The following is a 26417-nucleotide window of genomic DNA, read 5'->3' as shown; positions in this document are numbered from 1 at the left end:
CTCTGGAGACAATATGCCAGATGCAGTGGACCACTGGGACATCCAAGGTTCCCCCAGAAGGCCCCCACACACCAAAAGTGGGCCATTCCAACTCACATAGGGTCCCCAACGTGCCAGGGCTATCCCAATTCCACAGTCTCCCAAAAACCCCCTCCTTGCTCCATCCCGACCCCACAATGCTCCCATGAGGCGAAGTCTCAAAGACAGACAGAGGGACAGGGGCGCCCCCTCCAATGAGTAGACCAGCCAGATGCCTGACTGGCCATGTACTGAAGGAACCCAGGTGACACTCAGCCACAGCGGTCTCAGCCCTGCGAGCCATGATCAGAAACCACTTGATGCCACCACAGACCACACATCATCCATCATGGAATCCCAGATGGGCACATTCAGACTCTGTGGGCCCCTGGGGACCCCAAAGGTGCCCGCCTATGGAGCCACAGAATCGAACTCAGCAGGCAAGCTAGACAGAGTTGCACATTCACATTCACATACACACCAGAGGTAATTACATTCCCTCCCATAGAATTCCTACCTGTGAGACTTCTGAAGTCTCAGGGAGTGATCAGGTCCCCCTTCCGCTCTTGCAAGTGGGCCTAATTAGATTGGGCCCCAGCCTTACCGGTTCTGACATCAGGTCCAGGTCCTCACCTGCCAAGTCTCCTCGAGTCTGGCAGGAACGGTGGAGCGGGGCCAGCCTGAGGTGACTTAGTAGAAGACTGCCAAAATTCAGGCAGGGCGCACCTTCTCCCTTGTGATCCCTCGTTCCTTCACCGCCTCACCATTCTCCCAAACTGGTGGCAACAATGGGCCAGTGCGGTTGGGTTTCCCAGTCAGGGAACCAAATATGTTACAGAACCAGGCTGGAACGCTGGCAGAAAAACCAAGCGGCACTCGGAGATCTTGGTGGATCGGAGATTTATTTAACATCGGCAGTCTCAGAGGAGACCATTTCTCCAAAGTTCTGAGCGCCGAATGAAAGCAGGAAGGGTAATTTATAGTTGTCCACCTTCATATTTGTGTGTGTGGGGGGGGGGGGGGGGGGGCAGGGGTTCTGCGCGGCAAACAAGGCAAGAAAAACCCAGAAGAGGGGTTTCTAAGCCAGAGACCAGAGCTTGTTTTAGTCCCGTCAGCCATCTTATGGTGTAAAACTTTATTCATTTTCCCAACAACCTCAGCCCAATATGCTTTCTGTGCCCAAGAGTTTCATAATGCTTGTGCAACTCATGATGTGCAAAACTTGGATGCTGCTATTCCAGTGTCTTTTGAACAACTATCTGGCACAGGGCAATATTCCCAACCAAGGCAGCAAACCCAGCTTCCAATCACTGTCAGTAAAATAATGCACTAAACTGGTGTGATATATTTTATACAGCGCGTCACTAATATAGGGGACTCTTAACTCTTTCTCTGACTGTTTCTCCCAATACACTCTGGTGACTCTAGCTATATGTGGGGGCTTCTCCCTCACTCATTTTCTGGATTAATAACTATGATGATTACAGCCAATTGTCTCTGGCTAGTCTACCTCGGGATGAAGATTTTAAGGAATATTCCCAAGCAGCTGCTGAAACTCCTTTTGTTTTGGGGAACTTCCCTGTCTTCTCTGGCCCCGACATGGGCTGCCTAATTCCACTAGTGGAAAACAAAACAAAACAAAAGAAAAACAAAAATCTGTATCTGCTCATCTATCTGAGTTGACATGCTTTAGGACTATGAGAACTCTTCCTCTGCCCTCTGCGCCTTTATCTGCCTTGAGGCCTCTTGGTGATACCTCACCTTTTCTGCCTTCCCTTCCCCCTCCTCCTGTTTCTGCACCACCTGGGGTGCAGTCTGCACCTCTGGCTCTTCAACGCCTCAGGCAGCATCAGCTCCTCCTCCCCACGCTGTCAAAAGGCAAAAACAGGGGCGCCTGGGTGGCGCAGTCGGTTAAGCGTCCGACTTCAGCCAGGTCACGATCTCGCGGTCCGTGAGTTCGAGCCCCGCGTCAGGCTCTGGGCTGATGGCTCAGAGCCTGGAGCCTGTTTCCGCTTCTGTGTCTCCCTCTCTCTCTCTGCCCCTCCCCCGTTCATGCTCTGTCTCTCTCTGTCCCAAAAATAAATAAAAAACGTTGAAAAAAAAAAATTTAAAAAAAAAAAAAAAAAAAAAAAAAGGCAAAAACATCCCCTTAGACTTACACCACCCACTTCAGATTTCCTCACTGGTTCCAGGGGAAAACATTGACTGTGGTAAACTTTTAAGGGCACACAGAAAAAATGTAATTAAGATAGACATGTTTTTTAAATTATCAAAATTGAATAATAAAACTATTCTACTCAGGTTTACCTGTTCCAATTTGTTAGCAAAAGGATGACTTAAAGTAATGCTTAACTTTGTCTGTCTCATAGTTTTCATGGGTAATTGTCAAAATAGCTTTCAGAGTCTTTGGTAACCTAAAACTTGAACATTTTGCTTAAATGATAAATTAAATTAAGTTCATTGGACATGTAGGCCTCTTCCAAATCAAATGGAATGCTGAAGCATTACTTACTAAACATAGGTTTATGCTTCTGACTTCTATGGCAAAAAAAAACGAGGGATACTTAAATCCATTAAAAAAAAAAAAGCTTTATCCTTAATGGATTCATAAGTCTGCCCCCTAGAAACTTTCTGACGTAACAGACAGTTCACAATTGGCTACTACTTTTCACTGGAGACTAAGCTTTCTAAGAGTTAAAATTCTGCTAAATGTAGCCAGTAAGGCTAATGGAAATAAGTAACTCTGTATATAAAAAAAAAAAAAAAAAAAAAAAAAAGAGATATGTAAGAAAGATATAAAAAATGAGAATACATTTTTATTAAAGGAAATAAATAAATAAGTAAATAAATAAAGTTTTAACAAGAAAGGTAAAACAACAAGACCACACACCCTTTTAAGTTGTTTTGCTCAAGCCTTGGTTGGAATTACCCATTCCTTATAATCCACAAGGCCAAGCAATTGTCAAATGAGCACATAATATGCTCAAAAACATGTTAAAAAAAAAAAAACAAAAAGGGGGAGATACCCCTGGCTGTCTGCACAACCTCGGCTCCTTCTTGATTGTGCTATGATTACTCTTAACTTTTAAAATATTATTCCTCAAGGACTAACTGCAACTGAGTGACATTCTTCAAAATCAGATAAAAAACCACCGAAGGGGGCCCACATAGACCGTGCCCACTAAACTTCTCACCTGGGGTCAAGGATATGCTTGTGTTCTTTCAGATTCTGGACCTCTGTGGATTCCCTCTTGGTTGGTGAAGCCATACCATGGCATGATGGAGACACCCAGGATATCTTCCAATGAACCAAAACTTCCAGAGAATGGCTCTGATTGAGCAGCCACCACCCCCCTTTTTCCGGATGGAGGAAGCCTTTTCATTGACTCCTCATCCTGAAGCCACTCTACAAATGCAGGTCTTTTCCCCTGATATAACATGGGGAAGCCTTAAACCACTGTCTAACCAGGCCAGCATCCTCTTACAGCACAATGATATTGCATATACCCCTAATTCGCATCTGATGGCCATGATCTCCATCATTAATTGGAATTTGATATATGTAACCCTGATTCTTCTCCTTGCCCTCATTTGTCCAGGTCAAGCTCAATATTCATATTGGGCTCATATCTTTAACCCACCTATATTTGATAGCTTAACACTCCTAGGCTGGGATATTCCTATTAGCAATAATGACAGAGTTAGGGGGAGGAGCCAATCTTAACCCACCCTTCCAAACTGAACAAAAGAATTGGCTTTATATGCCAAGATCTCAAAGGTGGCTTACTTCAGCACTTCTTATGTGTGTTACCAAACATAGCAATTTATCTGCTGGTCTCAAACTAAACATCAGCTGACTTTTTGTGTCTACAGACCAAAGCCTCTACAAGGCCAGACAATTTTACCTTTTTCTCAGCCACAAGCTTTGATACACCTCAAAAAAACAAAACAAAACAAACAAACAAACAAACAAAAAACCCATATATCTCACACTCCTAACGTTACAGTTTACTCTAGTCTCAAATATTCAAACCACCCCTGGAATAATATTCCTTGGACAACCTGTTATGGAGAGACTGTGCATAATATTCACTGGGACAATTAGGCTATTATTGACAAAGGTCCTGGAGGACATCTTGAAACAAAATAACATAGACCATATCCTTTGACCAGTCTAGTAGGGAGAATATTTTTTTTTGAAAGACGGAGACTTGTCTGGCCCTATAATTTCTGTACATAAAGGGAAATTAAAGGACCTTGGCTTGTTAATCCATGGAAGGTAGGCCTTCCCTTCTTCACCGGTACTGTTAGCCATGGTGAAATTTATGTAAATCCACATATCAACATAACTTGGGGGAACTGTGGGGAATAGCTTAGGAAATCCCTGAGCTTGCACTGATGGGTTAACAATAAAGAATTAGAAAGCAATAGGATGAACACACCCAAGTTTGGGTAAACAAGATTAGGTAAATAAGATTAGGTAAACAGGGCAAAGGCCCCCAGTATAGGACAAAGATATAGGAATAGAAAAGCCTCAGGATGAAAGCATCAAAAATTAGGTAAACAAGGTTAGGTATTCAGGATGGAAACACCCCCCAACTTTGTAAAATAGCAGAAAACTGCTTTCACAGGAAGGAAACTAAAATAGGTAAACAAGGCAACAGGACTTTAGACCAAAGCAGGGGGAAGTTGCCCAGAGTGGAGCTAATTAGCAAAAGAAAGATGCCTTGTTGACCCTGGATAGCATGCTCTGTCTTTCTTTTCCCCGTAGGCAAGTTTAGGTAAACAGAGGTGGGGCCTCATGTCTGCTGTAAACAGTCATCTGCCCTGCACCAGGACTTTGACACCACGACTTTGTTTTGTATTGACCCAAACCCCTAACCTCATATCTTCAAACCCTGCTTTCTCTCACGCCCGTGAGTTAAAAGTCATGGTTTCATTATCTCTTTGTGCAAGCCCATAAGCTTGTAAGCCTTGTGATCCTAATAACAACGGAGCAAGGACCCTTATTTGGGGCTCTTGTCTCCTCCCAGACATTAGCCTCTCTTGCATTTTAAATCCTGCATCCACTCTCTTGCTGGACAAGAGAGAACTCCAGACCCAGAGTCTGTGACATAAGAGTAGTCAATGTAGAGGCTGTCAGCAGAGAAGGAAGTTTATATTTTCCTAATTGGCAAATTATTAGAACTTTGCTTCTGAAGAGGTTGATTAATTCAGTAGAAGTAGAAGTAAGTCTTAAGGGTAGCTTGCAGTTAAAGAGGCAAATTAAAGCCACTACTACTCTCCTCTTTTCTTTGAGGTCAAGAGAAAACTTCTTAGTAAATGGAGAAGAAAATTTTCTCTTTAATAAAACAGGTAATAGCTATAATTCCAAACGGGAACTTATGAAGAATAGCTGCTGAATATAGTAATGTTTCAGACCTAAGAAGTCTCAGTGCAGAGAGTACACTCATAGCTCATGTAACCCTGGAAGGAGTTCTTCTGAGGCAGGTGTCCAGTCCTATGGGACACAATAAAGATTATCTTATCCGAGCAATAATTCTGGACAACTGGATAGACAGGAGCAACCTCTAAACTCCATTGCACTCTAAATATTGGAAGGAAACATAAGAAGTTATAAGAAGTCACAGCCATTATGGTAGTGTGGAGAAAAGTGCAACAACAATTGGCTTTACACACAATAGAATTAGATAAATCATCTCACAACACAAAAATCTTTGTCTCCTGGATCTGCACTCTAAGCCACGCTGATTTATTTCTTCAATAGCAACTAAGAGGATTGGACCGCACTAAGCAGATAAATCCCCTACACCTCCTGGCTACTTTAGTCATGCTTCTGAGTTACAGAACATGTTAAACTCTTGGAACATAATCAGTCAGTTAAATAAAATATCATGGGAAGCATTTAAAGTAGACAATAAAGTCTTACTGGAGTATAAAGGAAGGCCACAGAGTTAAGATGAAAACCTAGGTTGAAATTTGGAAAAGTTCAATCAAAAGAGAAAAGAAGAAAAGTAACTATATAAGGGAAAATACAGAGGTAGATGAGAACTGGGGTGTCAAATTCTCTGAGTCAGTTTAGCATAACTAGCGTAAAACAGCTGTGGAGAAAAAGGGCTAAAATGAAAATCCCAGGTAGACACAGACCAAATTATAAAAAGCCCTTTGTAAATCATGACAGGCAGTGATAGTGGAAGTGGGATGGAAGGAATGAATACACAGTATTTGTTCAAAGTGAGGGCTTCATGCTTTCTGTAAAGCACCAATAGGATGATGATTCTGTGATTTTCATAAAGAGTCACACAGATCAAAGGAAATAATTTTCTGCATTTTTCTTCCTGGTGATGATTTTTGTTCTGTATTAGTGTCTTTTTATTTAAATTTTAGGGCCTCTTACTTAACTATCTGTTGGTGTTAGAAAAACACTAACCTGGGGCACCTAGATGACTCAGTTGGTTAAGCATCCAACTTTGGCTCAGGTCATGATCTCGTGGTTAGTGAGTTTGAGCCCCGCATTGGACTATTTGCTGTTAGCGCAGAACTTGCTTTGGATCCCTGTCCCCTTCTCTCTCTGCCCCTTCCCCGCTTGTGTGTGCGCTCTCTCTCTCCAAAAATAAATAAGTAAATAAACATTTAACAAAGGGAAGAAAGAAAGAAAGAAAGAAAGAAAGAAAGAAAGAAAGAAAGAAAGAAAGAAAGAAAGACATTAACCCAGTATTGTATCCATCCTGTGTCAGGGCAGTGAGTGCAAAAGTCCATTCTTGCAAGCACGATAAAGATACAGGGGTCTCATAAGGAGTGAATAATTACAAGAAATTATCTTTGTTCTGGGTCAGATAATTGAAAGTTAGAACTCAGACAATATATATACTCTCCTATTGAAAGTAGGTCCTCTGTAAACTGGATAAGAGACATAGCTACTCTACAAACTACTCCCTGGCTGGCTTGGATGCCACAACAAACATCCAGACCATAAAGCCCTCTCATCATGCAAAATAGTTTGCAGAGGCTTTGATCAACACAGTGAAGGGTATGGAGATCTGACTTTTCAAAAGCTTCCTACAATGAAGGGTCATGAGGGTGAATATTTTAAACAAATGTTCTGGAGAATACAATATGGAGTCAACAGGTAAGCAGTAAGTAGAATACAGAACAGCATATAAGGGCCAGAGTTGAGAGATGAAGAATTTGTATGGGAGCAAGAATTGGAATTGTATATGTTTATTTGTTTGTTTGTTTGTTTATCCATTACTAATTAAGCAGGGGGAGGAATTTATAATATATATTAAAATGCAATAGGCCACATATAGATTGAAAAATAAATAAGTAAATTCATTGATGCAGTGGATAAATTATTGTACAGTAAATACAGAAAGAAGTTAGAACCCAATGATGTAAACCAAAGGTACCACAAGGACAACTAAAGGTAGAGCAAAAAGTTGATTTTAACATCTCTTGTACCCAAAGCAAAGAGTAGCACAATTCTGCAGAATTTTCCAAAAGCTAAGGCCTGAATATATTTTCTATGATTTCTCAATGCAGAATCATGTTTTGAGGTAGAATATATATAAAGTAAAATCCATGCTTCTGCTTTTTTTTACCCCTCCCCAATTCACACCAAAGCAGAAAGTCAAGTTGGAGTTCTACAAGAGTGAAATTCATTAACAGCCTGAAGCAGTGGGGTTCAAGTGTGCATCTGATGATCCTGAAAAGTCACCAAGTGCCAGTTGATTTGACCATGTTCCTTTAAATGTCAGTGATATCTGAAGAGATCCATCCTTTCTCCAAGGGTATGTATGTGTGAGTGTGGTGGGGTAAGGAGGATATACTTATCACCTCTATCCTGAGTTCTTCTACAAATTTATTTATTTATTTATTTATTTATTTATTTATAGACGTGTAATGTGGACAAAAGACTTTCGGTTGGAATTTTAGTTGGAAAATGTTTACAGTGTAGGACAGTACCAGAAACAATCACCAGACTTTGTCTCTCTCACTGTTTTTCCTACTTACCCACCACTTTCCATCTGTAAGAATCTTAACATAGATTCCATTTTAAAATGATAAACAAATTTTGCTTTCTGTCTGTTCCATCTCAACTTAGCTATGTGAACTTTAAAGAATGAACTGTTTAAGAGTAAGTTTGAAGTGTTTGTTTGACCTTTTTCCCTTGTGCTCAAAGTATTGAGGGGACAAAAAATTTTGCCTTTTTCTCTTAAAGATGCTAAATTATTTTCCAGTTACTAAATAGTTTTCCTGCCCATCCAGAGGGAAATGATAGGGTCCAGTTGAAAGACTTAGAGTATCTGTCCTTTAAAAAAATGGGTAGATCACTCCATATTTAAGGAATAAGGTATTATCATTCTCTTGTGTTGAATATTTACATGTATATGTATGTACTTAAATACATACATTTATATATATAAACATATACACATGTTTATTATATATACATTTATGCATGTAAATATATTTATCCATATTTAAGGAATAAAGTATTCTCTTGTGTTGAATATTTACATGTATATGTATGTACTTAAATACATATATTTATATATATAAACATATACATGTTTATTTATTATATATGCATTTGTGCATGTAAATATATTTATGTGTATATATTCATATATTTTAAATATTAAAATACTGTTTTAGTTTTAATTGTGAGATTAATATTAAATATTAAAATGTTAAAAATAATATTTTAAGCTTTATTAAAAATTAAAATTAAATCAATATGAATTGGGAAAATCCTAAAATTAAATATAAACCAAAACAATAAACTGAACTGTATTTTAATAATATAATAAAACTACCCTGAATGGGATAAAGCTGGAACTAATCTAAATAACTTTCAGTACTATGTGACTGGAGGCATTGATACCTGGTAGCAATAGGCTTATCTAGAGACCAGATTTGGGTTCTAAATTGTCCCCTCTAAAAAGAACCAAAGCTTTTTGGAGGAATGGCTGATTACAGTGCTGATGCTAGAAAAATCCAGGATTAGCCTGGAACATCTTGTGTTAAAAAGTAAGCAAATGTTTAAAAATAACATGATGGTGACATGTCAAAAAGACATAGGAACCAGGTTGAAAGCGCTCCCACTAGCTAACATGGGACAATTAGAACACAAAAATTATCATTCCCAACAATGGGAAAAACTGACATCGTGTGCTTCCTAAAGAGATTCACTTAGAAAGTCATAATGTCACTAATGGAGCATTCTTGCCAAAAATTCAGAACATAGGTCAAATCATGTGGAAATATCAGATAATCTTAAAATGAGGAATATTCTATAACATAACTATTTTGTGCACTTCAAAAATATAAGTTTTTTTAACATTTATTTCTTGTTGAGACAGAGAGAGAGAGCACACAGGGAATAGCAGAGAAAGAGAGGGAAACAGAGAATTGCAAGCAGGCTCTGCGCTGTCAGTGCAGAACCTGATGCAGGGCTCAGTCTCACGAACAATGATATCATAACCTGAGTCAAAATCAAGAGTCACACACTTAACCAACTGAGCCACCGAGGTGCTCCAGAAATTAAATTACAAAGACAACCAACATGCACATGGAAAAATGTTTAACATCACTAATCATTAGAGAGTGCACATTAAAATGGATGTTTCTTGAGAATTTAGAAACAGAACTACCACATGATCCAGCAAACCCATTCCTGGGTGTATAACCAAAAGAATTAAAAACAGGGTTTGAAGAGATATTTGCACACCATGTTTATAATAACATATTTGCAAAGATCAGAGTCAACATGGTGGAGAAGTAGCAGGACCCGAAGTTCTCTCTTCCCTCAAACACAGCAGTACTGAGGCCAGAAGACTTGGAATCTGGGTTATAGAGTGATAGAAACATCTCCAGGGGCCCATGGGGACAACGTGGCGGGCCATGGGTGTGTGACTGTGAATTGGAAGAGATAAAATAGGCAGCACAGGCATGGAGGGGAGGGATTCCCTTCTGTGGACAGAAAAAAAAAAAAAAAGAGAAAGAGAGACTGCTGAAGTGTAGGATTGTATTTGGACAAGAGAAAAACCATGGACTGGAGAATGGAAAAAAATGGAAAAAGAATCAATTTCCAACTCATTCTGGGGTTGTGGGGCTTTCTCCAGACTGGGGCCTGCTATCCTGTTTGCACAACTAAGGAGGAGGGGGAGCCAGGCAGGGGGTCCCTAGTGAGCTCAGGGGCTTAGTGGAGATAGCAGTCCCCTCCCTCGAGTGATATGGGAAGAAAGCATATAGCCACTCCAAGGACAAAAGACCCTGTCGGCACTGGCCAGCCAGAGGCCCTTTGTCAGTGGGTGTGGAGTGACACTACCTGGAACCAGGGCATGTGGAGCAGGATCCATAAGATATCAGGGTTTGGATTCCAACCAAGTGCCTGAGAAGCATGGGAGATTGTGGAGCAGAACAAACCAGCCTGTTTGTGCCTATGTGGCACTGTGAGGATGGCCTGAACAGAATGGTTTGGGTACCTGGTCTGGGGAGGAGAGACTGGGGTGTTGCAATTTTTCTCTCAATCACCAACAAGGTGGGGCTTCAGGGAACAGACAACAGGCCCACAGTGAAGGCAGGACCCTCCTATACCAAAACACACCCCTCCATGCCTGGTACTGCATAGCTAACAGAGCAAGATTGACACTGACTGAACCAGACAGCCTCTCCTCCAGACCAGTGCAGCCACTGGTTCCAAGGCAGCATCAGATATGAGTCCAGCATTTTTGCATTTTCGGACTTGATTTTTGATCAATTCTTATATATATGTATGTGTGTATATATATGTGTATATATATATATATATATATATATATATATATATATATATGTATGTATATATATATATTTTTTTCTTTCTTTCTTTCTTTCTTTCTTTCTTTCTTTCTTTCTTTCTTTCTTTCTTTCTTTCTTTTTTCTTTTCTTCCTCTTATTTCTTCCCTTCTCTATGCTGGTTATTCTAGTTATTGGTTTATTTAAGGAGACATTTTTAATCTATTCTTTTTATACCTCTTCTGTATCTCCTTCTTTATTTTCCTCTCTCTCTCACTCTATGGATTAAGCCGTATAGTTTCTCAGATGCTCTGCCTGGTCTGATTTTTTCTTCTTTTCTTTTCCCCTGCCCCTGTCATTTCTCTTTTTGTATGGGATAAGGCTTCTTCCAACACCACCCCCTTTTTAAAAATGTTCCCAAGGTTACTTCAATGAACAAATCAAAGCGCACCTGGCAAAAGGTCCAAACCACCACCATGAGTAGGGACATAAAGCAACTAGGGTCACAACAATAGAAAGCATGCAACAAACTCCAAAAATAGTCTTGAAGGCCAGGTCCTGGACAGGGTATGACCCCTTATTAGTATAGTAGTGATCTCAGGTGCAAGACACATAACAAGTTATTAAAACATGTAAGGGACAGAAAACTAGCCAAAAATATGAAATGGAAGATTTCTCCTCAAAAGAAATTCCAGGAAGAAACAACAGCTAGAGTTTAGTTTTGCTCAAAACAAAAGTAAACAATATATCTGATCAAGAATTTAGAATAATAGTCATAAGATTAATAGCTGGACTTGAATAAAGCATAGAAGACAGAAGAGAATCTATTGCTAAAAAGATCAAGGAACTAAGTAATAGGATGAATTAAGAAATGTTGTAAATGAGGTGCAAAATAAACTAGATGCAGTGACAGCAAGGATGGAGGAAGCAGAGGGGAGAATAAGTGAAATAGAACATAAAATTATGGAAAATGATGAAGCTGAGAAAAAGAGAAATTAGAAAAGACTAGACCATGAGGGGAGAGTTAGAGAACTAAGTGATTCAATGGAACGTAATAATATCCATATCATTGGACTTCCAGAAGAAGAGAAAGTGGCAGGTTTACTCAAACAAATTATAGCTGAGAACTTTCCTAATCTGGAGAAGGAAGCATACATCCAAATCCAGGAGGCACAGAGAACTCCCTTCAGATTCAACAAGAATAGGTCTTCACCATGGCATATTATAATGAAACTGGCAAAATACAAAGATTAAGAGAGAATTCTGAAAGCAGCTAGGGAAAAAAGGGCCTTAACCTACAAGGATAGACACATAAGGGCAGTAGCAGACCTGTCCACTGAAACTTGGCAGGCCAGAAGGGAGTGGCAGGAAATAATCAATGTACTGAATAGGAAAAATATGCAACCAAGAATCTTTATCCAGCAAAGCTGTTATTCAGAGTAGAAGGAGAGATAAAGGCTTTCCCAGACAAACAAAAACTGAAGGAGTTCATGACCACTAAACCAGTCCTGCAAGAGATCTGGAGGGACACTCTGAATGGAATGCTGCAAAGACTACAAAGGACCAGAGACCATCACAACAAACATGAAACCTACAGATAACAGAATAACACTAAATCCATATCTTTCCATAATAACTCTGAATGTAAATGGATTAAGTGCCCCATTCAAAAGACATAGGGATTCAGAATGGATAAAACAAAAAAACAAAAAAACACAACCAAGATCCATCTATCTGCTGTCTACAAGAGACTTATTTTAGACCTGAGGACACCTTCAGATTGAAAGTGAGGGGACTGAGAACCATCTATCATGCTACTAGAAGTCAAAAAAAAAAAAAAAAAAAAGCTGGAGTAGCCATACTTAGATAAGCTAGATTTTAAACTAAAGGCTGTAAAAAGAGATGAAAAAGGACAATATATCATAGTTACGGGGTCTATCCATCAAGAAGAGTTAACAATTGTAAATATTTAGGCCCCCAAATTGGAATGGCCAAATGTATAAATCAATTACTCATAAACATAAGCAATTTTATTTATAAGAACATGGTAATTGCAGGGGACTTTAATACTCCACTTACAGTAATGGACAGATTATCTAGGCAGAAAATCAAAAGAAACAAAGGCCTTGTATGATACACTGGATCAGATGGACTTGACATATATTCAGAACTTTTCATCCAAAAGCAGCAGAATACACCTTCTTCTCGAGTGCACATGGAACATTCTCCAAGATAGATCACATGCTGGGTCACAAAACAGCCCTCAATCAATATAAAAGAATTGAGATTATATCATGCATATTTTCAGATCACAATGCTATTAAACTTGAAATCAGCCACACACAAAAATTTGGAAAGCCTCCAAATGCATGGAGGTTAAAGAACATACTACTAAAGAATGAATGGGTCAACCAGGCAATTAAAGAAGAAGTTAAAAAATATATGGAAGCAAATGAAATGAAAACAGTCCAAATACTTTGGGATGCAGCAAAGGCAGTCCTAAGAGGAAAATACATTTCAATCCATGCCTATCTCAAGAAACTAGAAAAATCCCAAATACAAAACTAGAAGCAGAACAGCAAAGAAACCCCAAGTCAGCAGAAGAGAAATAATAAAGATTAGAGTATAAATTAACAATATGGAATTAAACAAAAACAAAAACATAAACAGTGGAAATGTCAATGAATCTAAGAGCTGTTTTTTTTTAAATACACCAAATTGATAAACCCCTAGCCAGACTTCTCAAAAAGAAAATAGAGAGAACCCAAATAGATTAAATCACGAACGAAAAAGGAAAAATCACAACCAACACCACAGAAATAAAATTATTAGAGATTACTATGAAAAATTATATGCCAACAAACTGGACAATACCTGGAAGAAATGGGCAAGTTTCTAGACATACACACACTATAAAACTCAAATAGGAAGAAATAGAAAATTTGAACAGACCCATTGCCAGTGAAGAAATTGAATCAGTTATCAAAAATCTCCCAACAATTAAGAGTCTTTGGTCAGATGGCTTCCAGGGGAATTCTACCAGACATTTAAAGCATAGTTAACACCTATCCGTCTCAAGCTGTTCCAAAAGATAGAAATGGAAGGAAGCTTCTGGGCTCATGCTATGAAGCCTGCATTACCTTGATTCCCAAACCAGAAAAAGGCCCCACTAAAAAGGAAGTACAGGCCAATATCCCTGATGAACAGGGATGAAAACATTTTCAACAATATACTAGCAAATTAAATTCAACAGTATATTAAAAGAATTATTCACCGTGATCATATGGGATTCATTCCTGGGCTGCAGGGTTGGTTCAATATTTGCAAATCAATCAATGTGATACATCACATTAATAAAAGAAAGGATAAGAACCATATGATCCTATCAATAGATGCAGAAAAAGCATTTGACAAAATACAGCATGCTTTCTTAATAAAAACCCTCAAGAAAGTTGGGATAGAAGGAACATGCCTTAACATCATAAAAGCCATATATGAAAAAGTCCATAGCTAATATCATCCTCACTGAAGAAAAACTGACAGCTTTCCCTCTGAGATCAGGAACACGACAGGGATGTCCACTCTCACCACTATTTTTAACATAGTGTTGGAAGTCCTAGCCTTAGCAATCAGACAACAAAAGGAAATCAAAGGCATTCAAATTGGTAAAGAAGTTAAACTTTCACTTTTCACAGATGACATGATACTCTACATGAAAACCCCAAGGACTCCACCAAAAAGCTACTAGAACTGATACATGAATTTAGCAAAGTCACAGGATATGAAATCAATGTACAGAAATTGGTTTGCATTTCTATACATCAATAATGAAACAACAGAAAGAGAAATCAAGAAATCAATCCCATTTACAGTTGCACAAAGAACCATAAAATACCCAGGAATAAACCTAACCAAAGATGTAAAAGATTTGTATGATGAAAACTATTGAAAACTTATGAAAGAAATTGAAGAAGACACGAAGAAATGGAAAAACATTCCATGCTCATGGATTGGAAGAACAAGTATTGTTAAAATGTCAATACTACCCAAAGCAATCTATATTCAATGCAATCCGACTCAAAGTTGCACTGGCATTCTTCCCAAAGCTAGAACAAATAATCCTAAAATTTGTATGGAACCACAGAAGACCCCAAATAGCCAAAGTAATGTTGAAGAAGAAAACCAAAGCAGAAAGAATCACAATCCCGGACTTTAGCCTCTACTACAAAGCTGTAATCATCAAAACAGTATGGTATTGGCACAAATACAGACACATAGACCAATGGAATAGAATAGGGAACCCAGAATTGGACCCACAAATGCATGACCAATTCATCTTTGACAAAGCATGAAAAAGTATCCAGTGGAAAAAAGTCTCTTCAGGAAATGATGGTCGAAGAACTAGACAGTAACATGCAGAAGAATAGAACCAGACCACTTTCTTACACCACACACAAAAATAAACTCAAAATGGATGAAAGACCTAAATTTTGAGAAAGTAAATCATCAAAACCCTAGAGGACAAAACAGGCAACCACCTCTTTGACCTCAGCCACAGAAACTTCTTACTTGACATGTCTCCAAAGGCAAGGAAATTAAAAGCAAAAATAAATTATTGGGACCTCATCAAGATAAAAAGCTTCTGCACTTCAAAGGAAAGAACCAACAAAACTAAAAGGCAACCCACAGAATGAGAGAAGATACTTGCAAATGACTTATGAGATAAAGGGTTAGTATCCAAAATCTATAATTACCAAACTCAACACCCAAAAAACAATCCAGTGAAGAAATGGGCAGAAGACATGAATAGACACTTTTCCCAAGAAGACATCCAGATGGCTGACAGATATGACAAGATGCTCAACATCACTCATTATCAGGGAAATATAAAATCAAAACCACACAGATCCCACCTCACACCAGTCAGAGTGGCTAAAATTAACAACTCAGGAAACAACAGATGTTGGCGAGAATGTGGAGAAATGGGAACCCTCTTGCACTTCGGTGGGAATTCAAATTTGTACAACCACTCTGGAAAACAGTGTGAAGTTTCCTCACAAAATTAAAAATAGAATTATGCTATGATCCAGTAATAGCAAGCACTATTAGGAATTCATCCATAGGTAAAGGGGTGCTGATCTATAGGGGCACATGTACCCCAATGTTTATAGCAGCACTTTCAACAATAGCCAAATTAGGGAAAGAGCCCAAATATCCATCAAATGATGAATGGATAAAGATATGGTTTATATATACAATGGAATACTACTTGGCAATGAGTAAGAATTAAATCCTGCCATTTGCAACGACATGGATGGAACTGGAGGGTTTATGGGAAATGAATTAAGTCAGTCAGAGAAAGGCAGTTATCATATGTTTTCACTCATATGTGGAACTTGAGAAACTTAACAGAAGACCATGAGGGAAGGGAAGGGGAAAAAATAGTTTCAAACAGAGAGGGAGGCAAACCATAAGAGGCTCTTCAATAAGAGAACAAACTGAGGGTTGATGGGGGTGGGCGGGGAAGAGGGGAAATGGGTGATGGGCATTGAGGAGGGCATTTGTTGGGATGAGTGAGCACTATGTGTTGTATGCAAGTGATAAATCCTGAGAGTCTACCCCAGAACCCAGAGCACACTGTATACACTGTATGTTAGCTAACTTGACAATAAATTATATTAAAAAAAAAGAGTAATGCACATGACAGACAGTGCTAAAATCCTAGACTTACTGAATCTAAATTCCACTGGGACAGGGGCAATACTTTTTGTGTTTCTTGAAAAAAAATGTTTTCAATGAATGGGCAATATATAACATAAAATGGTTAAAATCTGGACATGTATCTTTCAAAACATATTTTGACAAATGAAACTACTTTTGTCATCATTAAAACTACATTCTTCACAAAAAAATAATATATTCACAAAGTCAAAAGGTGGATACAACCCCATATCCATCAGTAGATGAATGGATAAACAAAATGTGATGTATACATACAATAGAATATTGTTCAGCCATAGAAAGAAAGGAAATTGTCACATGTTACAACATAGATGAACCTTGTGGACGTTATCCTGGGTAAAATAAGCCAGTCAAAAAAAAGGATACTATATGATCCAACTTTTATGAGGTACCTAAAGTAGTCAGATTCATAACAGGAAGTAGAATAGTGGTGGTCAGGTGTTTGGGGGAAATGGAAAAGGGGAGTTGGTCAAGTAGTATGGAGTTTAAAGGTTGCAAGATGAAAAAGTTTTGGAGAATTGTTCAACAACAATATGAATATGCTTAACACTGCTGAGCTCTACACTTAAAGTTGATTAAGACGGTAAATTTTCTGTTATGTGTTTTCACCACACAAACACAAGTAAAAAATGAAAAAGAATAAAAGATACAAAGACAGGCTAAAAAACTGTTTCAGATTAAGGTAGACAAGGCAGTTAAATTCAATGCATAATCTTGGATTTGAGGCTGCATTAAAAAGAAGATATCTATAAAGGACATTATTATACCAATTGGAAAAATTTGAATAAAGTTTTTTTTTATTAGCTAATACTATTATATTAATATGGGATATCCTGATATTGATAGCTATAGTGAGGTTATGTAAGTGAATATCCTCATTCTTTGGAAGTCACACTTAGGAAGCTTTAGGAATAAGGGAATATGACATTTCAACTTAGTCTTAAATGGTTCAAGAAAGGACACACAGATGTGTCTTGAGGAGTATATGGCTATGTTTATGAGAGAAAAAAGCAAATATATCAAAATGCTAAAATTGGTAAGTCTTGGTGAAGAATATACATTTTTTTTTTTTTTTTTTAGTGTTTATTTTTGAGAGAGAGACAGAGCATCATCAGGGGAGGGGCAGAGAGAGAGAGGGAGACACATATTCCGAAACAGGATCCAGGCTCTGACCTGTCAGAACAGAGCCCAATGCAGAGCTTATACCTTTGAGTAACGAGATCATTACCTGAGCGAAAGTCGGACACTCAACCAAGTGAGCCACCCAGGCACCCTCACAAAAAATTCTTTGTAGTATTTTTGCAACTTTTCTACAGGAGTGAAATTATTTCAAAATAAAAATTAAAAATGAAATCAATAAAATGTGATAAAGTGATAAATCTTCAAAGTTTTAAAATTAACATATTTCACATGTCAACAAAGCAAATAGACCTAATTAATTAGCTACATAGAATATCAAATAACTCAACTAGCAAGACTGTGTATATGGATTGTGTGAAAACCCTTTGTATCTAGCTCAGATTCTTTTATCTGCTCATTACTTAAATACAGAGAAAAATGTAATTTGTTAATTCCAGTTCTTAAGGTAAACAATCAGACATTTGGGCAAATTGACATCTGAACACACATAAAAGAGAACTATTAAAATTCCCCTGCCAGAACACCACATATAGATTGCCTTAAATATCTCTGTGAATTTAATAATGAGGGAGAAATTCTGATTTAGGGAAAAGTGAATGGGTTACAGGAATTTTAGTTTCTAAATGAATTTTAATCATCAACTGGCAAAATGATATTTGCTTATAATGAGCTCTTATATGTTTCTCAGAAAAACTGAAAATACTATGTACAGAGGATAGGAAACTCCCTGTCCATTACTGGAAAATTTTTCTAATAACCAGAATATATACCTCACAGGAAGGAGAGAAGAGCTTATTTAAATACAACCTAGTGATTTACTGGCACATTAATTTGTTTTGCTTTCCTTGCTACAGAAGCGCAGGAAGAGGAGAAAGGGGGAGAAAGGAGGGGGAGGAAGAAGAGGTGAGGAGAAGGAGGGAGGCAAGGGGAGAGACACTGGGGAGAGAAGAGGAGAGGAGAAGGGGAGGAGGAATGAGAAAGGGGAGATAGGGGAAATAAAGACAAAGGGAAGGGGGAGAGAAGGAGAGAGTGAAGATAGGAAAAGGAGGAGGAGGGGGAAAAAGAAAGGGGAAGGGAAAGAGCAGAGAAATAATTTTTTGTGTGTGTACTGTTCTTTATTTATATTTTTCTCTACCCATATAAAGAAGATTCTGCATTTCTTGGCTTCAGGATAGAAATTGCTTAGTGAGAACATCCTGACCTGGCTTTTAAGAAAGCTTATGTTATATTGGTTCACCCTCAGAAGAGAGGGAAAGAGTGTTTGGGAGTGCAGGGTGATGGTATGGGGAAAAGAGAGAGGCAGAAGGGAAGAGAGTCAAGGAAGCTAATAGGCTCATCTCAGAGTATTTTGTTGTGCTTAAAACATGTGGAAAAGGAGAGTCCCAGTAATGACTCAAGACTAATTCTCCCTTTACAGAAGTGACAATTGAGATCCTAAATTGTTTAATTTATATAATTGTTTAATTATATATATATATATAATAAATATACTGTTTAATTATATATATATATACATATATATATATAATTTAATTTATATAATAGAATAATGAGAGATTTTCTATATACTGTAGGGAAGGAAATTTTAATTCTTCCTCAACCCTTCTGAGTTTTTAGGTGGTAACCCTATAATAAAATATTAACAAGAGGAAAAACAAGTTTATTATCATGAATGTCTCATGTATACATGGGAGATACCCAGGGAAAAATGGGTGACTCCCATTAGATTAGAAGGGGAGGGGAGATGTAGGCCTCTTAAGGGAGAGTAAATGTTTATTAGGAAAGGGCCCTGAAAAGTATAGGTAAAAGATATGATAGTTAGTGACAAAGTTGGTCAGGGTGTGGACTTCTAGTCCCCTCTCCTGTGATAAGAGTCAATCTTCCCTGGTTGAAGAAACTCCCAGGGAGGGGATTGATAACAACTGACTTCTCTTGGGGGATCCGTTTTCAGGCAGATAAGAGATCAGAGACAGCCTCTCTCCCATTTGCTGTTTTTTAAGTGCCTTCAGCTCAAGATAATCAATATACCACAGAGACATATTTTGTGGTGGCAATTTCTGAACACCTGCAGTCATATTTTTGGGTGACACATTCTGCTATCCTTCAACACCCAAGTTTGAGACTGCAGTTTATCAGTTCTTCCCCAACTGGTCCCTATGGTTGAGGTTTTTCTTCACTTCTACAGAACACTTTTATTAATAGTAGGACCTGAATTAGCTGCTGAGCAGCAGCTCTGTGTTCAATCTCATTACCCATTTCTACTCATGGAACATTTCACACTGGAGTGTCATAGTTGGGTGTGTAGCCTTGGATACTTGCAGACACAATTTGCTGCCCTGAATTTAATTTGGTAAATAATACAGCAAGCACCCAGTGAAGTCTACTATTTCCCTGGCACTGGCTTAGCCATGGTGAATAAGCCCTGAAGAATAGGATAATAATCATCATTATATCCCCTTCATGTATTTTGATAGAAGAAACTGAACCTTTTCTGGAAAAAGTAACTAATTTAACATATTTATTTAGCTCCATTTTAAGGGCAAGGTGCTCAGGAAGGTATAATCAAGTGTTTAACCTTTTAGAGATTTATCATGTTGTAGGCAAGATGATATATATGGAAATTAATAGACAACTGAATTGGTAACAACAGTTTATCCTGGCAGCATGTTTCTTCTTCCTTTTTCCAAAAAGAAGAAATAGAAGCTCAATCCCTTCTTTGTTTTCCTTCCAGAGCTGATCCTGCAGTGGTCCCTGTTTCCACCACTCCCTCCATGGCTTGATATTTCACAGTTCCTTTATAACTTTAGGGACTTATGTTAATATTATAAAGATTTTCCTCATCATTAATATCTCTGGCATATAATCATGCCTGATGCAAAGAATACGCTTGATACTTCTTTTTTTAAGTGAATGAAGAATTAAAAACAAGATAACAGACCCATAATGGAGTCACTTATGCTAAGCTCCACATCACCAAACTGAGACTTAATTATAGTTTTGGCTTTCCTAGAAATGACATCTTAAACCAGGAATCAGGAATTACCTGATTAACAGTAATTAGATAATGCACTTGAAAACCCCTGTCATGCCCTAAAGGAAAGTGACTTTGCCATAACCAATCTATCTTTTTTGTCTAATATAACATCTTTGTTCTCTCTTCCTTCTTTCTATGAAAATCTTTCATTTTGTACAGCTCCTAGGAGCGGCTTTCTATCCGCTAAATTGAGCGCTTCCCAATTTATGAAGTATTGAATAAAGCCAGTGAGATTAAATTTTGAATTTCTGCATTTTAGTAGAAGGTAACAAACTTTAAAAAAGAGATTTACAAAACATAAGAAATAAGATGTAGCTGGGGCACCTGGGTAGCTCAGTGTATTGAGTATCCAACTTTGGCTCAGGTCATGATCTCAAGGCTGGTGAGTTCTATGCTCACCAGAGTCCTTGAACTCTGTGCTGACAGTGCAGAGCCTGCTTGGGATTCTCTCTCCTTTTGTCTCTGCCCCTCCCCTGCTTCTGCTCTCTCTCTCTCTCTCTCTTCCTCTTTCTCTCTCTCAAAAAAAAGGAGATAAACATTAAAAAATGGAGATTTTATAAGGAGGCAAGAAAATTACTGGCAAAAGAGAAGATTGTTTCAGACAAGACCACCTTCCTTTATGGGGAAAGAAGGAGATCTTATTATAGGGCAGATTAATATTTTGATGGGATGGTTTCTAACACTACTATCAAAAGATTTTAGAAGAAGCAATGTGAAAGTAAGTCCTGACCTATAAACCTGTAGCTCTATTTCTATTTCAATATCCATAGTCAGTAGTTAAAGGATTATGATTCTTTACCAAAAATGACACAGACTCCAGCCCAGGCTCACTTCCTGGATATTAAAACCGGTCAAATCTTCCAAAGTTCTTACATCCCAAGAAATAAACAAAATAGGAAAAAAAATGCAAATTTTGAGATACCCAGACTGGATTCAAAGGTTTACTCTTTCAACTAAATAGTGTAAGGATACAGTACACACATTATAGGATTATTGTAAGGGTAGGAGAGATGAAATGAAATATATTTTATTTTCACTGTTCAATTACTTGTATTAAATTCATTTCATGTGTTTTATCCTCCTCTTTTGGACACTGGAGGGCAATACTTTTTGATTAATTCAGAAAAAAAAAAGAATGTGTCATTTGCTGACTTATGTGTATTGGTGTGCTGGCTTTCCACATGCATTGTTTTGTATTTTACTTATCTCGTGAGAAGGTAATGTTGTGTCCATTTGATAGATGGATACTGAGTTTCAGGGCGCATTAGGTAAATTGTCCTGAGTTATATAGTGAACACATGGCAGAGATGATTGAATCAAATAATGTTTTACCTGTTGTGTGTGGGTGCTCAAAAAAGGCATCAACATACATACAAAAGGGATTCAATTATTCAGGCCCAGTCCCTAGCTTTAGTCTTCACTCTAAAACTCTTTACTCTTTGATTTTATGCCTAAAAGTATATTCACCCACTAGACCCAAGCTCAGGGATCAGCATGAAAAGATAACAGAGGTAGAACAATAGACAGACCATAGGCTTAAAGGAAGAATTTGCATTTGTGAAGATTTTGAGGTTAAATTTCCACTTTATCTTCAAACTCTCTTCTTGATTGTCTTGTTAACTAAACTGATAATCTAGAAGTTGTGTGTGTGTGTGTGTGTGTGTGTGTGTGTGTGTGTGTGTTTTAATGCACCTATTGGGCAATAAAGTATATTCTAGAATTGAGACCTATTTTAAACTTGTGACTAAAAATGTTAACCTGTTAAATGTCAAACTCTGCCTTCAGACTAGAAACTCACAATGCATTTGATCACCGGGCGTGGCCTCAAAAGCCAAGTTTCCTTTATTTTGAGACTTGGGAAAGAATTTCTCTCCCGTCCTTATTAGTGTATTCCAGAGCCCAAACCAAGAAGAAATGCGAATTTTGGAATTTAGCTCCAGAGCAAACTCATTGGTATGACTTACACACCAACAAGGTTACTCTATTTACTCAGTAGGATCATTATAGGATATAGTTTTTTTGCCCAAAGTTCTAAGGAGTTGGAAGGCAAAGAAGTGTTTAGAGTTTAGTGTTTAGAGCGGCTTAGAGGACAAAGTCCTAAATAAGCCCCTCCTGTTTGAAAGAGAGAGCAAGAGCCGCCTGTTGCTTAGGTGTTTGTCAGTGACTGGAGATTTACTATCAGTTTAGAAAAAGGGGGAGGAACTAAAGTTAGCTCACAAATTCCCCACAGGTTTTTGTCTATGCAGAAGTGCCCAGAGTTTCTCACCCTGAGTTCTGACCTGTAAATCTGCAAGGAAATCTTGAGAGTTTTTCTTTTTTCTTTTCTTTCTTTCTTTCTTTTTTTTTAAAGGAGGCAGGGAGCTGTGGATCCATCCCATCATCGGAATCCTAGCTGGTAAGCACAGAGACACAGATAATACACTCTACACAAATATATAGTCAGTGATTTTTTTCTAAAGGAAAGTTCTTTCTGCTAGAATCCTTGCTACACTGTGTTAGTGGTTTCTTCTGCCAGGATCTTTCTTCTCTTTTTATTTCTCCAAATTATCTTTATAAAAATGACACAGCCCCCTAATGCCCTCCCCTCCTTTAAAATGTTCGCTTAAATAAAGAGATCTTTACCAATGTAGTGAAAAAGAACTGTTGTCAATAGTACTGTGCAATTCATTTACTAAAAGATAATTACATTTGACTAAAGTACTTCTGCAGTTACTTGAGTTGAAGTGGTAAGATTAGATAAAAATTCACATCTTTAAATAAGCATGAAGTCCTCTGTTTTCTGGTAATTCTAGTTGTCTTGTGGTGCCATTAGTCATATTAAATATTTATTTGGGGAAGTGAAAACGTCTATTTCATGAGCAGGGTTTCTTCCCCTTTCATTTTATGAAATATTTTCCTAAAAATGGAGAGTTGGTACACTTTTTTTTTAATAGGTAAGAAAGTTTTGTTTTGTTTCTTTCTTTCCTGCTTTTATTTTGAGAGGGGTGGGGTGTTTTATTAGGTAATAGCATTGGAGCAAATGCATTGATCTTATTAATGTGAAATTCAGCATGTAACTCATATAATCCTTGATATGAAACATGCAGTTGTGACAATCATGTCACTCATTTCTCAAACAATGATATGTTTAAAGAACGTGGCTCTGTGCACATAAGTTAAGTAATACTTTATTTCTTTCTCAATGAAACGCTATGCACTTTCTTTATAATTTGCTTTGTCAGCTTCTAAACTTTGAACTCATGTGTTTAATTGGCTCATTTCAGGCATGAAACGTGAATCTGTATAAAGATTAACCACTGAGTATTCAATAGTCATTTATTTAACTATTTAACCTTAGTCCCATGGGTGACTGGAGGATCCTGAATTCCATGAGTCCTTGAAAGCAGTCCATTTTTTTTACTTAAAAAATTTTTAAATGTTTTATTTATTCTTGAAAGCAGAGAGAGACAGAGCATGAGTGGGGAGAGGCAGAGAGAGACCCAGAATCGGAAGCAGGCTCCAGGCTCTGAGCTGTCAGCACAGAGCCCAATGCATGACTCAAACCCACGGACTTTGAGATCATGACCTGAGCTAAAGTCAGACACCTAACCGACTGAGCCACCGAGAATCCCCAAAACAATCATTTTTAATAAAAGTTTTAGCCTTAAAGTTGTAGCTGTCCAAATAAAATTGGCAAAATGCAATTTTCAAAATTTCAAAAGCTAAAGTGAGGGTAAAATGGCAATTTTCATCACAGGGTATTAATACTTAAAGATACCATGAGCACATCTTTTATCTCTTTATAAAGAAATTTACCTACTTAATTTCATTCACTCTTAATCATGATCTTCTGAAGAAAGTAGAACTTAAATTAGTTTTATATAGCATTGCAGAACAGAAAAGTTAGGTGACTTGCCCAAGACCAAATGCATATACATCTCCACTTTCTTAATAACATCATTATTTAAAATGTGACATATACAATTTGGGGTTTTTAAGTTGGATTGAATTTTTTTATTTCACAATAAGGGCATGTTAGTTTATTTGAAAGTGATAAACCTACACAAGGCATAAAATTATGGCTTGTGAAGCACTAATTGTCTTAGATGGCAGGATGAGTGCAGACTGAAGCAGCAACTGTTATGAGTTAATAAACTGCTTCCTTGGAGTGAGGGCACTGTGGTATTGTGGGCACTGAGGACTGTATTAGCTTCTGGTGGTGGCTGTGCCTGTTGGCAGGGTGAGACCAGGTGTGTTCTCCCAGAAAGATTATTTTGCCAGCAGGTATCTCACTGTCAGTGCAGGTGGGGTTGTGACATTTGGGCTGTGACAGGCCCAGAAGAGGAACCAGCTGCTTTAAACTCTGCCTGGCTGGGACTGGACTGGAAGGACTGATTAAAAAGAGTAGATAGATTCATTGCCTGCAGTATTTTGCAGACTGAGTACAAAGCTGAAAAAAATAATGAAGGGGGGAAAAAAGAATGAGCGAAAGAAACATTTTTTAAAAGTCATAAAACAAGATGAAAGGAAAAATAAATTTAGAGGGTCAGGAATCCTGCTCTGTACATTCTACCTGCATGCCATCCCAAAGATAAGCACGACTGACTAAATTCCTCAAGTGAAGTACAGTCCCAAACAGTGAACTCTCTTATCCTCATACCTTTTTCTTTCTTCTCTATTGATTCCAGAGTTTGGTCTGGAAATGGGAGAGTTATTCTGATCCCTCAGGATTGTTACAAGGATTAAATAAGAAACAAATATAAACTAGCTAATGAATGAATATGAATATCTTTTTTGTTTTAAACAAAGAAAGTTGGATTTTACTGGGAATATAATGGTAGCAAACTAATCTGTCAGTTTATTTAGGTAACCCAGTTAGAGTTTACAGTCAACTCCAATGAACCATCAAAGCGTTGACTTACGGAACCTGGGTGGCTCAGTCGGTTAAGCATCCGACTTCGGCTCAGGTCATGGCCTCACAGCTCGTGACTTTGAACCCTGTGTGGGACTCTGTGCTGACAGCTCAGAGCCTGGAGCCTGCTTTAGATTCTGTGTCTCCTTCTCTCTCTGCCCCTCCCCGACTCATGCTCAGTCTCTCTGTCTCTCAAAAAAAAAATCAAAAAAATTTAAAATAAATAAAAATAAAAGAGTGCTGACTCTCCAAAGACATTCTTAAATGTAAGACAAGCTCTCTTGATTCTTAGTCTCATTGAAAATGTTTTTAATTTCCATGTGATTGTAATAAGAATGGTATCCTCTGTGAACAGTCATTAATCATGTGAAATAATTCAAGCTATTTTGTGCATCTTTGTTCAACTGTCGTTTTAGGGGAACTCTCTATCTAAAAGCCATTGCTCAGGAATGGAATGGATGCAAAGATGAACAAGATTCAGGCCCCTAGGTAGAATACAGTTCAGTAGTGTAGACTAGCAACTCAATCAAGCCACTGTAAGTAATAGGTTTATAGTAAAGACACCCTTGATAGGCAGAAAATAGCTCGTGGGATTCTCAGAACAGCCAAGTAGGTGGCCTTCCAGGCCTTACACATAATTTGCTGCATGGAAGGATTCAGTGACTCTCCAGACTGGTTTTTCCTGGACCTTTCAGGAGACATAGCTATTCCATCACCTGCTGTTGCATAATTAAGTTGATTCTTACTTGCTGCTGAAATCACTTCATGCTTTAGCAACCAGTGGCTCTGTTTAACTTTGAAAAAATGAGT

At 37.9% G+C, this 26417-nt stretch overlaps 1 protein-coding gene across 3 annotated transcripts in view; it reads left to right on the top strand.

The window, feature by feature from the left end:
- Nucleotides 1–22856: 22856 nt before the first annotated feature.
- The window catches only part of KYNU (kynureninase), a 115548-nt gene continuing 111987 nt past the window's right edge, over nt 22857–26417 (top strand). The window contains exon 1 of one of the 3 annotated variants that reach the window (XM_058715408.1): nt 22857–23111. The gene's annotated coding sequence lies outside the window, so the exon portion shown is untranslated. The remainder of the gene's footprint in view (nt 23112–26417) is intronic. The other 2 variants (XM_058715406.1, XM_058715407.1) reach the window with 2 other exon arrangements.

This window comes from Neofelis nebulosa, chromosome 2 (assembly GCF_028018385.1).
Source record: "Neofelis nebulosa isolate mNeoNeb1 chromosome 2, mNeoNeb1.pri, whole genome shotgun sequence".
NCBI classification, from domain to species: domain Eukaryota; kingdom Metazoa; phylum Chordata; class Mammalia; order Carnivora; family Felidae; genus Neofelis; species Neofelis nebulosa.
Note: the sequence above shows the minus strand (reverse complement) of the source record. Positions and strands in the feature narration are given on the sequence as shown.